Source organism: Schistocerca cancellata, chromosome 6 (genome assembly GCF_023864275.1).
Source record: "Schistocerca cancellata isolate TAMUIC-IGC-003103 chromosome 6, iqSchCanc2.1, whole genome shotgun sequence".
Lineage (NCBI taxonomy): Eukaryota > Metazoa > Arthropoda > Insecta > Orthoptera > Acrididae > Schistocerca > Schistocerca cancellata.
The window spans coordinates 397,241,309-397,254,043 of record NC_064631.1 but is presented as its reverse complement, the minus strand read 5'-3'; the positions used below and the strand labels follow the sequence as shown (position 1 = coordinate 397,254,043).

At 44.1% G+C, this 12,735-nt stretch overlaps 1 long non-coding RNA gene across 1 annotated transcript in view; it reads right to left on the bottom strand.

Annotated features, from left to right (window-relative positions):
- LOC126088506 (uncharacterized) overlaps positions 1–3,081 on the bottom strand; it is a 44,764-nt gene extending 41,683 nt beyond the window's left edge. The window contains exon 1 of the long non-coding RNA XR_007519947.1: positions 3,009–3,081. This is a non-coding gene — a long non-coding RNA (uncharacterized LOC126088506). The remainder of the gene's footprint in view (positions 1–3,008) is intronic.
- Positions 3,082–12,735: the final 9,654 nt, after the last annotated feature.

Genomic DNA, 12,735 nt, shown 5'->3' with positions numbered 1-12,735 from the left:
GAGCGAAAGGCTATTTACAGTTTGTACAGAGACCAGATGGCAGTTATAAGAGTCGAGGGACATGAAAGGGAATCAGTGGTTGGGGAGGGAGAGAGACAGGGTTGTAGCCTCTCCCCGATATTATTCAATCTGTATATTGAGCAAGCAGTAAAGGAAACAAAAGAAAAATTCGGAGTAGGTATTAAAGTCCATGGAGAAGAAATAAAAACTTTAAGGTTCGCCGATGACATTGTAATTCTGTCAGAGACAGCAAAGGACTTGGAAGAGCAGTTGAACGGAATGGACAGTGTCTTGAAGGGAGGATATAAGATGAACATCAACTAGAGCAAAACGAGGATAAATGACTGTAGTCGAATTAAGTCTGGTGATGCTTAGGGAATTAGATTAGGAAATGAGACACTTAAGGTAGTAAAGGAGTTTTGCTATTTGGGGAGCAAAATAACTGATGATGGTCTAAGTAGAAAGGATATAAAATGTAGACTGGCAATGGCAAGGAAAGCGTTTCTGAAGAAGAGAAATGTTGTTAACATCGATTATAGTTTTAAGTGTCAGGAAGTCGTTTCTGAAAGCATTTGTATGGAGTGTAGCCATGTATGGAAGTGAAACATGGACGATAAATAGTTTAGGCAAGAAGAGAATAGTAATTTTTGAAATGTGGTGCTACAGAAGAATGCTGAAGATTAAATGTTTACATCACATAACTAATGAGGAGGTATTGAATAGGATTGGGGAGAAGAGGAGTTTGTGGCACAACTTGACAAGAAGAAGGGATCGGTTGGTAGGTCATGTTCTGAGGCATCAAGGGATCACCAATTTAGTATTGGAGGGCAGCGTGGAGGGTAAAAATCGTAGAGGGAGACCAAGAGATGAATACACTAAACAGATTCAGAAGGATGTAGGCTGCAGTACGTATTGGGAGATGAAGAAGCTTGCACAGGATAGAGTAGCATGGAGAGCTGCATCAAACCAGTCTCAGGACTGAAGACCACAACAACAACAACAACAAGTGAACAAATAACATCTTATCAACGCGGCATTGCCTACGCCGAAACGCGCAGCCGCTGAACGCGCTCTCACCGATCATGTCCCACGCTCGACTCCCAGCTACCACAGCCCGAATAACTTCGTTCGGTTCTCATTGTTGGCGCACCGAAGGCTCACTACGTTAATAGATATACAGAGATATGTAAACAGGCAGAATATGGCGCTGCAGTCGGAACACCTATATAAGACAAGCATATGAAGATAATTTGAATATTGTGCATGATGTCTTACTATTGAGAATCGGTACGACGGTTGTCAATCACATCAGATTTCGATCTAAAAGGATATTAATAAATGGAGGTTGTCTTTTTGATCACTAAGTGAAATGTAGGAGTGAACGCCATGACTTCCAGAGCCAGGATTGTCACACTCCACAGAGATCTGGTTTCCTGTCATCTTCTCAGCACCTCCACGTTGGTAACTCTCTCTCTCTCTCTCTCTCTCTCTCTCTCTCTCTCTTTAGTTGATCTTCATTATCGTTCTGTAACACCAAATCTCGAAGCCTTCTCACCGTCTGCTCTGTTGTTTTCCTGTTTGTTCAAGTTCCACACTGCGATAGAATTAAACAATTTGGTGAAGTTAAAATCACTCCTATAAGCAGAGGTTTCTTACACAAATCTTTCAAAAGAAGACGATTTACGGAATGAAATTTATGCAGTAAATACAATACATATAGAATACAATACGGCAATATCTTCTAGTAATTCTAAGTCAATGCTATTTTGCGTAAAATGTTCAGTGAGAACAAAGGCAGTAGTTAATTACAAAACCAGTTGAGTAGATAAAATATTTGAACTATCTTGACTGTAAAGTATCTTATGAATATGGAAAGAAAAGCGACTGTAATTTTATAAAGCTGTAGCACTGCCAGGCTCATTATACACAGGTGAATCGTTTGCAGTGAATAAAGAAGAAAATCGTTAGAAACTTCCTGGCAGATTAAAACTGTGTGCCGGACCGAGACTCGAGAGCTTTGCCTTTCGCGGGCAAGTGCTCTACCAACTGAGCTACCCAAGCACGACTCACGCCCCATCCTCACAGCTTTACTTCTGCCAGTACCTCGTCTCCTACCTTCCAAACTTTACAGAAGGTCTCCTGCGAACCTTGCAGAACTAGCAATTCTGAAAGAAAGGATATTGCGGAGACATGGCTTAGCCACAGCCTGGGGGATGTTTCCAGAATGAGATTTTCACTCTGCAGCGGAGTGTGCGCTGATATGAAACTTCCTGGCAGATCAAAACTGTGTGCCCGGCTGAGACTCGAACTTGGGACCTTTGCCTTTCGCGGGCAAGTGCTCTACCAACTGGCTAAGCCATGTCTCCGCAATATGCTTACTTCCAGGACTGCTAGTTTTGCAAGGTTCGCAGGAGAGCTTCTGTACAGTTTTGAAGGTAGGAGACGAGGTCCTGGCAGAAGTAAAGCTGTGAGGACGGGCGTGAGTCGTGCTTGGGTAGCTCAGTTGGTAGAGAACTTGCCTGCGAAAGGCAAAGGTCTAGAGCTCGAGTCTCGGTCCGGCACAAAGTTTTAATCTGCCAGGAAATTTCATATCAGTGCACACTCCGCTGCAGAGTGAAAATCTCATTCTGGAAGAAAATCGTATACGAGGAATAGAAATGAGAAGTGAAAAAAATGAAAAACGAAACAACGATATTCAAAAGGAGTTAAAAATTAGGTGTGTGAAAGAAATACTCGACGAAAAAATAACAAAAAATGAAATGAACATCTATAAAAAATGGATCTACAGAGGATACCACGCCAGATAAAGAACTTTAGACCAAAATGGAAAAAAAAGACCCAGGATGACCGACAAAAAGATGGAATCAGTTACGTCACAACTGGTCTAATAAGGGAAGTGCAGAAGAAGAAGAAATCAAATGCCAGAACAGAAAGGAACAACAGTACGTAGTTAAGCAGGGTGAGTAGGAGTACGAGTGGGTGTGAGGCCAGCGGTGAAGGCGCCTCACCGGTGACGGTCTGGAAGCTGGGGCGCGCGCTGTGGTTGCCGCGCTCCACGGCCCTGAGTCCGACGAGGGCGCGCCGGCCCGGGGGCAGCAGGGCGGCCAGCCCCAGCGAGCGGCGCGGCGAGGCGGCGGCCACGTGCGCCAGCCGGGCGCCGCGGCGCGCGCATGCGCGGGACGCCTCCGACACGTTGCGCGCCGGCCGCAGCTGCAGCCGGAACACGCCCTCGCCGGCCACGCACTGCCACGAGTCGCCCGCTGTCGATCGAGCACGCTGTTGTAGCCGATTATGTCTGCTTGCATTCGGCACAGAAGATACACAGGCCTCCGATAGCAAGCAAATACCCGTTTCCAACCCCTGGCAATCGGCATTAAAACACGAGCTTTCGAAGATTAACATTTTCTTCGTTAAGAGTTGACTGTATGCTGATAGAATGTCTGTTCCCTTCATGGTGGCGTTCAAGCTTAGGTGACGGCGCTTAAAATTCTAAATTCTGCTGACAGTGACTTCACTTAGAGAGTGGGATTCGCATACACAAATGCAGGAAATTGACAGTTTGGTGGTACGCCAATCCACTCACCACCGAGCTGCGACTGTGCGGCAGAAGGAGAACGGAGACTATCCCCAGCATCACCTATAACCTCATGAGTTATAATACACTACATCTACATCTACATCTGCATCCATACCCCGCAAGCTACCTGACGGTGTGTGGCGGAGAGTACCTTAAGTACCTCTATCGGTTCTCCCTTCTATTCCAGTCTCATATTGTTCGTGGAAAGAAAGATTCTCGGTATGCCTCTGTCTGGGCTCTAATCTCTCTGATTTTATCCTCATGGTCTCTTCGCGAGATATACGTAGGAGGGAGCAATATACTGCTTGACTCCTCGGTGAAGGTATGCTCTCGAAACTTCAACAAAAGCCCGTACCGAGCTACTGAGCTTCTCTCCTGCAGAGTCTTCCACTGGAGTTTATCTATCATCTCCGTAACGCTTTCGCGATTACTAAATGATCGTGTAACGAAGCGCGCTGCTCTCCGTTGGATCTTCTCTATCTCTTCTGTCAACCATATCTGGTACGGATCCCACACTGCTGAGCAGTATTCAAGCACTGGACGAACAAGTGTACTGTAACCTACTTCCTTTGTTTTCGGATTGCATTTCCTTAGGATTCTTCCAATGAATCTCAGTCTGGCATCTGCTTTACCGACGATCAACTTTATATGATCATTCCATTTTAAATCACTCCTAATGCCTACTCCCAGATAATTTATGGAATTAACTGCTTCCAGTTGCTGACCTGCTATATTGTAGCTAAATGATAATGGATCTATCTTCCTATGTATTCGCAGCACATTACACTTGTCTACATTGAGATTCAATTGCCATTCCCTGCACCATGCGTCAATTCGCTGCAGATCCTCCTGCATTTCAGTACAATTTTCCATTGTTAAAACCTCTCGATATACCACAGCATCATCTGCAAAAAGCCTCAGTGAACTTCCGATGTCATCCACAAGGTCATTTATGTATATTGTGAATAGCACAGGTCCTACGACACTCCCCTGCGGCACACCTGAAATCACTCTTACTTCGGAAGACTTCTCTCCCTTGAGAATGACATGCTGCGTTCTGTTATCTAGGAACTCTTCAATCCAATCACACAATTGGTCTGATAGTCCATATGCTCTTACTTTGTTTATTAAACGACTGTGGGGAACTGTATCGAACGCCTTGCGGAAGTCAAGAGACACGGTATCTACCTGGGAACCCGTGTCTATGGCCCTCTGAGTCTCGTGGACGAATAGCGTGAGCTGGGTTTCACACGATCGTCTTTTTCGAAACCTATGCTGATTCCTACAGAGCAGATTTCTAGTTTCCAGAAAAGTCATTATACTCGAACATAATACGTGTTCGAAAATTCTACAACTGATCGACGTTAGAGATATAGGTCTATAGTTCTGCACATCCGTTCGACGTCCCTTCTTGAATACGGGGATGACCTGTGCCCTTTTCCAATCCTTTGGAACGCTGCGCTCTTCTAGAGACCTACGGTACACCGCTGCAAGAAGGGGGGCAAGTTCCTTCGCGTACTCTGTGTAAAATCGAACTGGTATCGAATCAGGTCCAGCGGCCTTTCCTCTTTTGAGCGATTTTAATTGTTTCTCTATCCCTCCGTCGCCTATTTCGATATCTACCATTTTGTCATCTGTGCGACAATCTAAAGAGGGAACTACAGTGCAGTCTTCCTCTGTGAAACAGCTTTGGAAAAAGACATTTAGTAGTTCGGCCTTTAGTCTGTCATCCTCTGTTTCAGTACCATTTTGGTCACAGAGTGTCTGGACTTTTTTTATCCAGCTACCGCTTTGACGTAAGACCAAAATTTCTTAGGATTTTCTGCCAAGTCAGTACATAGAACTTTACTTTCGAATTCATTGAAGCCTCTCGCATGGCCCTCCTCACATTACATTTCGCGTAGTTTTTGTTTGTCTGCAAGGCTTTGGCTATGTTTATGTTTGCTGTGAAGTTCCCTTTGCTTCCGCAGCAGTTTTCTAACTCGGTTGTTGTACCACGGTGGCTCTTTTCCATCTCTTACGATCTTGCTTGTCATATACTCATGTAACGCATATTGTACGATGGTTTTGAACTTTGTCCACTGATCCTCAACTCTATCTGTATACTCGAACATAATACGTGTTCCAAAATTATACAACTGATCGACGTTAGAGATATAGGTCTATAGTTCTGCACATCCGTTCGACGTCCCTTCTTGTAAACGGGGATGACCTGTGCCCTTTTCCAATCCTTTGGAACGCTACGCTCTTCTAGAGACCTACGGTACACCGCTGCAAGAGGGGGGGCGAAAGTTCCTGTACTGGCGATTAAAATTGCTACACCAAGAAGATGACGTGCTACAGACGCGAAATTTAACCGACAGGAAGAAGATCTGTGATATGCAAATGATTAGCTTTTCAGAGCATTCACACAAGGTTGGCGCCGGTGGCGACACCTACAACGTGCTGACATGAGGGAAGTTTCCAACCGATTTCTCGTACACAAACAGCAGTTGACCGGCGTTGCCTGGTGAAACGTTGTGATGCCTCGTGTGAGGAGCAGAAATACGTACCATCACGTTTCCGACTTTGATAAAGGTCGGATTGTAGCCTATCGCGATTGCGGTTTATCGCATCGCGACATTGCTGCTCGCGTTGGTCGAGATCCAATGACTATTAGCAGAATATGGAATCGGTGGGTTCAGGACGGTAATACGGAACTCAGTGCTGGATCCCAACCGCCTCGTATCACTAGCAGTCGAGATGACAGGCATCTTATCCGCATGACTGTAACGAATCGTGCAGCCCCGTCTCGATCCCTGAGTCAACAGATGGGGACGTTTGCAAGACACAAAAATCTGCACGAACAGTTCGACGACGTTTGCAGCAGCATGGACTATCAGCTTGGAGACCATGGCTCTTGATGCTGCATCATAGACAGGAGCCCCTGCGATGGTGTACTCAACGACGAACGTGGGTGCATGAATGGCAAAACCTCATTTTTTTCGGATGAATCCAGGTTCTGTTTACAGCATCATGATGGTCGCATCCGTGTTTGGCGACATCGCCGTGAACGCACATTGGAAGGGTGTATTCGTCAATGCCATACTGGCGTATCACCCGGCGTGATGGTACGGGGTGCCATTGCTTACACGTCTCGGTCACCTCTTGTTCGCATTGACGGCACTTTCAACAGTACACCTTACGTTTCAGATGTGTTACGACCCGTGGCTCTACCCTTCATTCGATGCTTGTGAAACCCTACATTTCTGCAGGATAATGACCTACCGCATGTTGAAGTTCATGTACGGGCCTTTTTGGACACAGAAAATGTTCGACTGCTGCCCTGGCCAACACATTCTCCAGATCTCTCACCAATTGAAAACGTCTGGTCAATGGTGGCCGAGCAACTGGCTCGTCACAACACGCCAGTCACTTCTCTTGATGAACTGTGGTATCGTGTTGAAGCTGCATGGGCAGCTGTACCTGTACACGCCATCCAAGCTATGTTTGACTCAATGCCCAGGCGTATCAAGGCCGTTATTACGGCCAGAGGTGGTTGTTCTGGGTACTGAGTTCTCAGGATCTATGCACCTAAGCTGCGTGAAAATGTAATCACATGTTAGTTCTAGTATAATATATTTGTCCAATGAATAGCCGCTTATCATCTGCATTTCTTCTTGGTGTAGCAATTTTAATGGCGAGTAATGTATTTGGTTGTTTTTCTTTGAAGACGGTCCGTCGCAAGTGCTCATAGCCAGACACCGATGAGAATATAACTTTTGTTCATTTAATATTATAAATACTTATGCACTGTAAACATTAATAAAACCGACAAGGACGGAGTCCTGTCTAGAAATGGAAGAAAAAAGGTCCTATGAACATGTGTCCGGAAATCAATGGTGTGCGTGCAACGACAACAAATCGCCGCAGAACACGTACAGAACTCCATCGCATCCATGTCGCAGCACATGTTCAAAGAAGCCTCCGTGGATGTAATATCATGGAAGGCACACATAAACGTACTTCGGGTTTCTCCATTTTGGCGGACCCCTTCCCTGAAGCTTGTACTAGGGTTCGTCTCAATATCCTGCAGAACCTGGTCCTCCAAATCCGGTGTAAGTACAGTCCGCCGCATCCCTGCACGGTCGTCTGTCTGAGAGGAAGCATGATCACAAAAGCGCCCAAAAAGGGCTTAAAATGTTGTGTGATACGGTTGGTCTCTGTGAGGGTACTCGTCTTGGTACAGTCATGTTGCCTCTCGATCGTTTCCATACACTTGGCCGTAAACAAACACCGACTCGGCTTGTTCCCGACATGAATACCGGACCGGTCTGCTGCTAACGGTACTTTGCGTCACACACAGCCTGCAACACACAAGGGCCGCGCGGTTAGAGGCGCCATGTCACTAATTGCATGGCCCCTCCCGCCGTTCGAGTCCTCCCTCGGGCATGGGTGTCTGTGTGTGTTCATTGTGCTTCGCATAAGTTAGTTTAAGTAGTGCGTTAGTCTAGGGACCGATGACCACAGCAGTTTGGTCCCTTAGGAATTCACACACATTTGAACATTTTTTGAACACACAAGGCACACGCGACACATGGTCAGAGGAACTGTCAATCGTCAGCGCCATCTATAATGGCAACGACGCATTTACGGACACGTGTTCACAGGGCCTTTTCTCCTCCATTTCCACTCAGGAGTCTGTCCCTGAAGTTTGTCGATTTTGCAAGTATTAATTTCCATCCTGTATACTCTAAAACACATTCACAGTTCACTTTTCAATACGGGAATCTATACGAAATTGTCTGTTGAGCTATTTCTTAAGGGATACTTTTGTAGAATCAACTTTATAGTTCTCTTTTTCTCTATCTTTGTGTGTGTGTGTGTGTGTGTGTGTGTGTGTGTGTGTGTGTGTGCGCATGTAAGTAAGTACGCATGGTTTTATGTCAAAATGTTCTCGTGAGCTTTACATACAGTAATCTTGAAAAAATTCTCGTATGAAATAACTTATTTTGCATGACTGGTTACATCCTCGTATTCATCCCGCAAGTATGTCACTCTCCGTTAATTTAAGTCCAATAATGGTATGAATCGTGAGCGTCATGATCGACGTTGCTGTGTGTCGTTTTACTTTGGAAAACGGTTTCCATTTGGGGATCATGACGTTAGGGGCCATTATACTGTGTATGTTCATTCTATTGATCAGTCGGATTATGTCCCTTTCCGTGCCCCATAGCGCGAGAGATTTTGGGCACTCAAAACGATGTCAACTACGTCCTCCTAATTACTATTTCAACATAAAGTCAACGGTTATAAATTGATGGAATAAAGCTTGGTGTTGGTCGCTATAGTCCGGTTTATCTTTTTGTTCCAATCAACAATAGTCATCTTGCGTTCTCAGTTTCAATAGGTGCCACTTCAGTTACAAGTGTGCAGCGACGTTACATTATATCTATTACAGCTCAAAGCATTCTGCGACGCCACCAGCAGCTCCACCACATTAGTTATTTATGTGAGGTGGTCAGATAAAACCTCCATCTTCTCCCACTGTAAATGTAAATGTCGTATGGCATTGTCGGCTGGGATACTGCACGAGGAGGGTTCAGCTGTCTGCATACATTGGCCCCATTCCTTCCGGATATCTTAAAGTTGCGTACTTAGCCAATGCTTAAATTTCGAATAAAAATCATCAGCATTGGCCGCTGAACACCTCCGACCTAACAAGTCACCCTTGTTCTGTCAGCGGCGTAGTCACAGAGGGCGGAGGAGCGGACAGAGGTTCAGGGCACACTCTTGCCCTTAAGGTGGGAAACTACCCCTAAAAGGTGGAAGAATCACCAGTTATCAACGGTTTGAGGATGCAGAAGACACTGGAAACCACTGGATCTAAGACACATAATGTATATCCACAGCACATGTGGCTTGTAACTGAAAAAGTGTCATGACGCTCTCTCCATTGGCAAAAAATTACGGGTTAGTCTCCCATTCGGATCTCCAGGAGGGAACTGTCAAGTGGGAGATGACATGAGAAAAAGGTTGTATACCCAACGAAAAGGTAATATTCTACGAGTCGGGGGACTGAATATCAGAAATTTGAGTATGGCAGGAAAACTAGAAAACCTGTAAAGGGAAATGCTATGACTTAATCTAGGTGTAGTGGTGATCAGTGAAGTGAAATGGAAGGAAGACAAGAATTACTCGTCAGAAGAATATAAGGTAATATCAATAGCAGTAGAAAATTGTATAAAGCGAGTAAAATTCAGTATGACTAGGAAGCTATAGCAGAGAGTGAGGTACCGTGAACAGTTCAACGATAGGGTTGTTCTCATCAGAGTCAGTAGCAAACCAACACCGACAATAATAGTTCAGGTTACATGCCGAAGTTGCAAGCAGAAGGTGAAGAGATAGAAAACTGTATGAGGATATTCAGTGAGTAATTCAGTATATAAAGGGAGACTAAAAACTAATAACCATGAGGGACTGGAATGCAGTTGTAGAGGAAAGATCACAAGAAACGATTACGGAACAATACGGTCTTGGTGTTAGATATGAGACAGAAGGAAGACTAACTGAATTCTGCAACAAATTTTAGCTAGTAACAGCGAATGCTCTGTGCAAGAATCACAAGACGATGAGGCACATTTGTAAGAAGTTAGGGAGACACGGGACGATTCCAGCTGGATTGCATCATGGTCAGACAGAGATACCAGAATCACACATGGGATACCCGGGACCATATAGACTCCGATCATAATTTAGTAATGATGAAGAGTAGACTTAAGCTTAAGAGAATCATACGGAAAGATCAGAGTGGAAAGAAGTGGGATACTGAAGTAATCAGGAATGATGAGTCCCGTTTGATGTTCTTTAAGCATATGGATACGACGGTAGGCAGTTCAGTTGAACAGGAGTAGACGTCTCTAAGAAGAGCAGTCACAGATGTTCGGAAGATAAACATAGCTATTAGGAAGATAACTGCGAACAAACCTTGGGTAACGGAAGAAACGCTTCAATTGATCAACGAAATAAGAAAGCACAAGAATGTTCAGGGAAAGGCAGGAATGCAGTAGTACAAACCACTCAGAAATGAAACAAACAGGAAGTGCAGAAAAGCCCAAATGGTTGCAGGAAAAAGAAATAAGCGTCGGAAGGCCTCACTCAGAATACAGAAAAGTTAAAAGCAACCTTCGGTTAAATTAAAATCAGGGGAGTGGGGAGCAACATTAAGGGGCTTTGAAAGTCCAAGCGTTATATTAAGAGAAGAAGGCAGGTAGGTGGAACTATTACATCGAATACCTCTATGCGGAGGAAGAACTGTCTCATGACGTGATAAAAGAAGTTGGAACCCATTTGGGAGAGATAGGGGATTTAGTACTAAAGCTAAAATTTAAGAGAGATCTGGAAGGTTTCAGATCAAATAATGCAGAAGCGCTAGATAAAATTCCATTAGAATTTCTAAAAGCATAAGGCAAAGTGGCAACCAAACCAAGATTCAAGTTGGTATGTAGACTCTATGAGACTGGCGATATACCATCAGACCTTCTGAAAAATAGCATCCACACAGTTCCAAAGATATCAAGGACCGATAAGTGCGAGAACTATGGCGCAATCAGCTTAACAGTTCATGCATGTATGCAGGTTGTTGAAAAGAATAATATACAGAAGAATGGGAAATTGATGATCTGTTAGATGATGATCAGTTTGGCTTTAGGAAAGGTAAAGGCACCAGACAAGCAATCCTGACTTTGCACTTTATAGCAGTCCTGACATTTCACTTGATAATGGAAGCAAGGCTGAAGAAAAATCAAGAGACTTTCATAGGATTTGTCGACCTGGAAAAAGAGTTCGACACTGTAAAATGATACAAGATATTCGAAATTCTGAGAAAAATGGGAATAATCTAGTGGGAAAGATAGGGAACATACAACAAGTTCAAGAACTAAGAGGGAAAGTAAGACTGGAAGATCAAGAACGAAGCGCTCGCATTGAAAAGCGAGTAAGACAAGAATGTAGTCTTTCGCCTCTATTGTTCAATCTGTACATCGGAAAGCAATGACGGAAATAAAAGAAAGGTTGAAGAGTGGGATTAAAATTCAGGGTGAAAGAATATCAATGATAAGATTCGCTGATGGCATTGCTGTCTATAGCGAGTCTGAAGAAGTACAGGATCTGTTGAATGGAAAAACAGTCTAATGAGTATAGAATATGGATTGACAGTAAACCGAAGAAAGACGAAAGTGATGAGGAGTAGCAGGAATGAGGCTAGCGAGATGCTTAACACCAAAATTGGTCATCACGAATTAGAGGAAGTTAAGGAATTCTGTTATCTTTTGAAGAAAAGTAGCTCAGCTGGTCGGGGCAAGGACATATAAAGTAGATAGAACAAGCAAAGAGGGCATTCCAGGCCAATAGATGTCTACTAGTATCAAACGTAGGCCTTAATTTGAGTAATAAATTTCTGAGAATGTGCTTTTGGGACACAGAATTGTATGGTAATGAATCATGGACCGTGGAAAAACTGTAAAAGAAATTTGAGGCGTGGCGATACAGAAGAATGTTGAAAGTTAGGTGATACAACACACTGACGAAAGGACTGGTGATCAGGAGCTTTACACTACCACCTCTCCCCCCTTTCTGGCAAATTAAAATTCCTGTTTCTTTCTTCTTTCTTCCTTGTCCTTAACCAGCGTATTATGTTGCCTTAAGGAAGTAGAGTGGCCAGCTTCAGGCTTGTGGAGACAGGGTGGGCAAGGAATCGAAACCAGCGGCCTGGCCACGATGCTTTTCCCTTCCAGTCCCTGAACAGCCCCCTCCGAATTTTTTCCCTTCAACTCCAAATTTTGGGATATTATTTTAATACAAATTTTTTTCTTGTAGACAAGACATTGTAAAAAATTTAAATAAAACAAAATCACATCAGCGCGAAATATAATTTAAACACACTTACGTCGTGCGCAGTCTTCCAACAAGTAGGTGAATTCAAAACATCCAAGAACAAATAAGAAAATAGAAATTGCTACGGTTATATTGGTTAGACGATTACCACACGGACGAAAGGTAATGAAGCTAATGGTTCAAATGGCTCTGAGCACTATGGGACTCAACTGCCGAGGTCATTAGTCCCCTAGAACTTAGAACTAGTTAAACCTAACTAACCTAAGGACATCACAAACATCCAT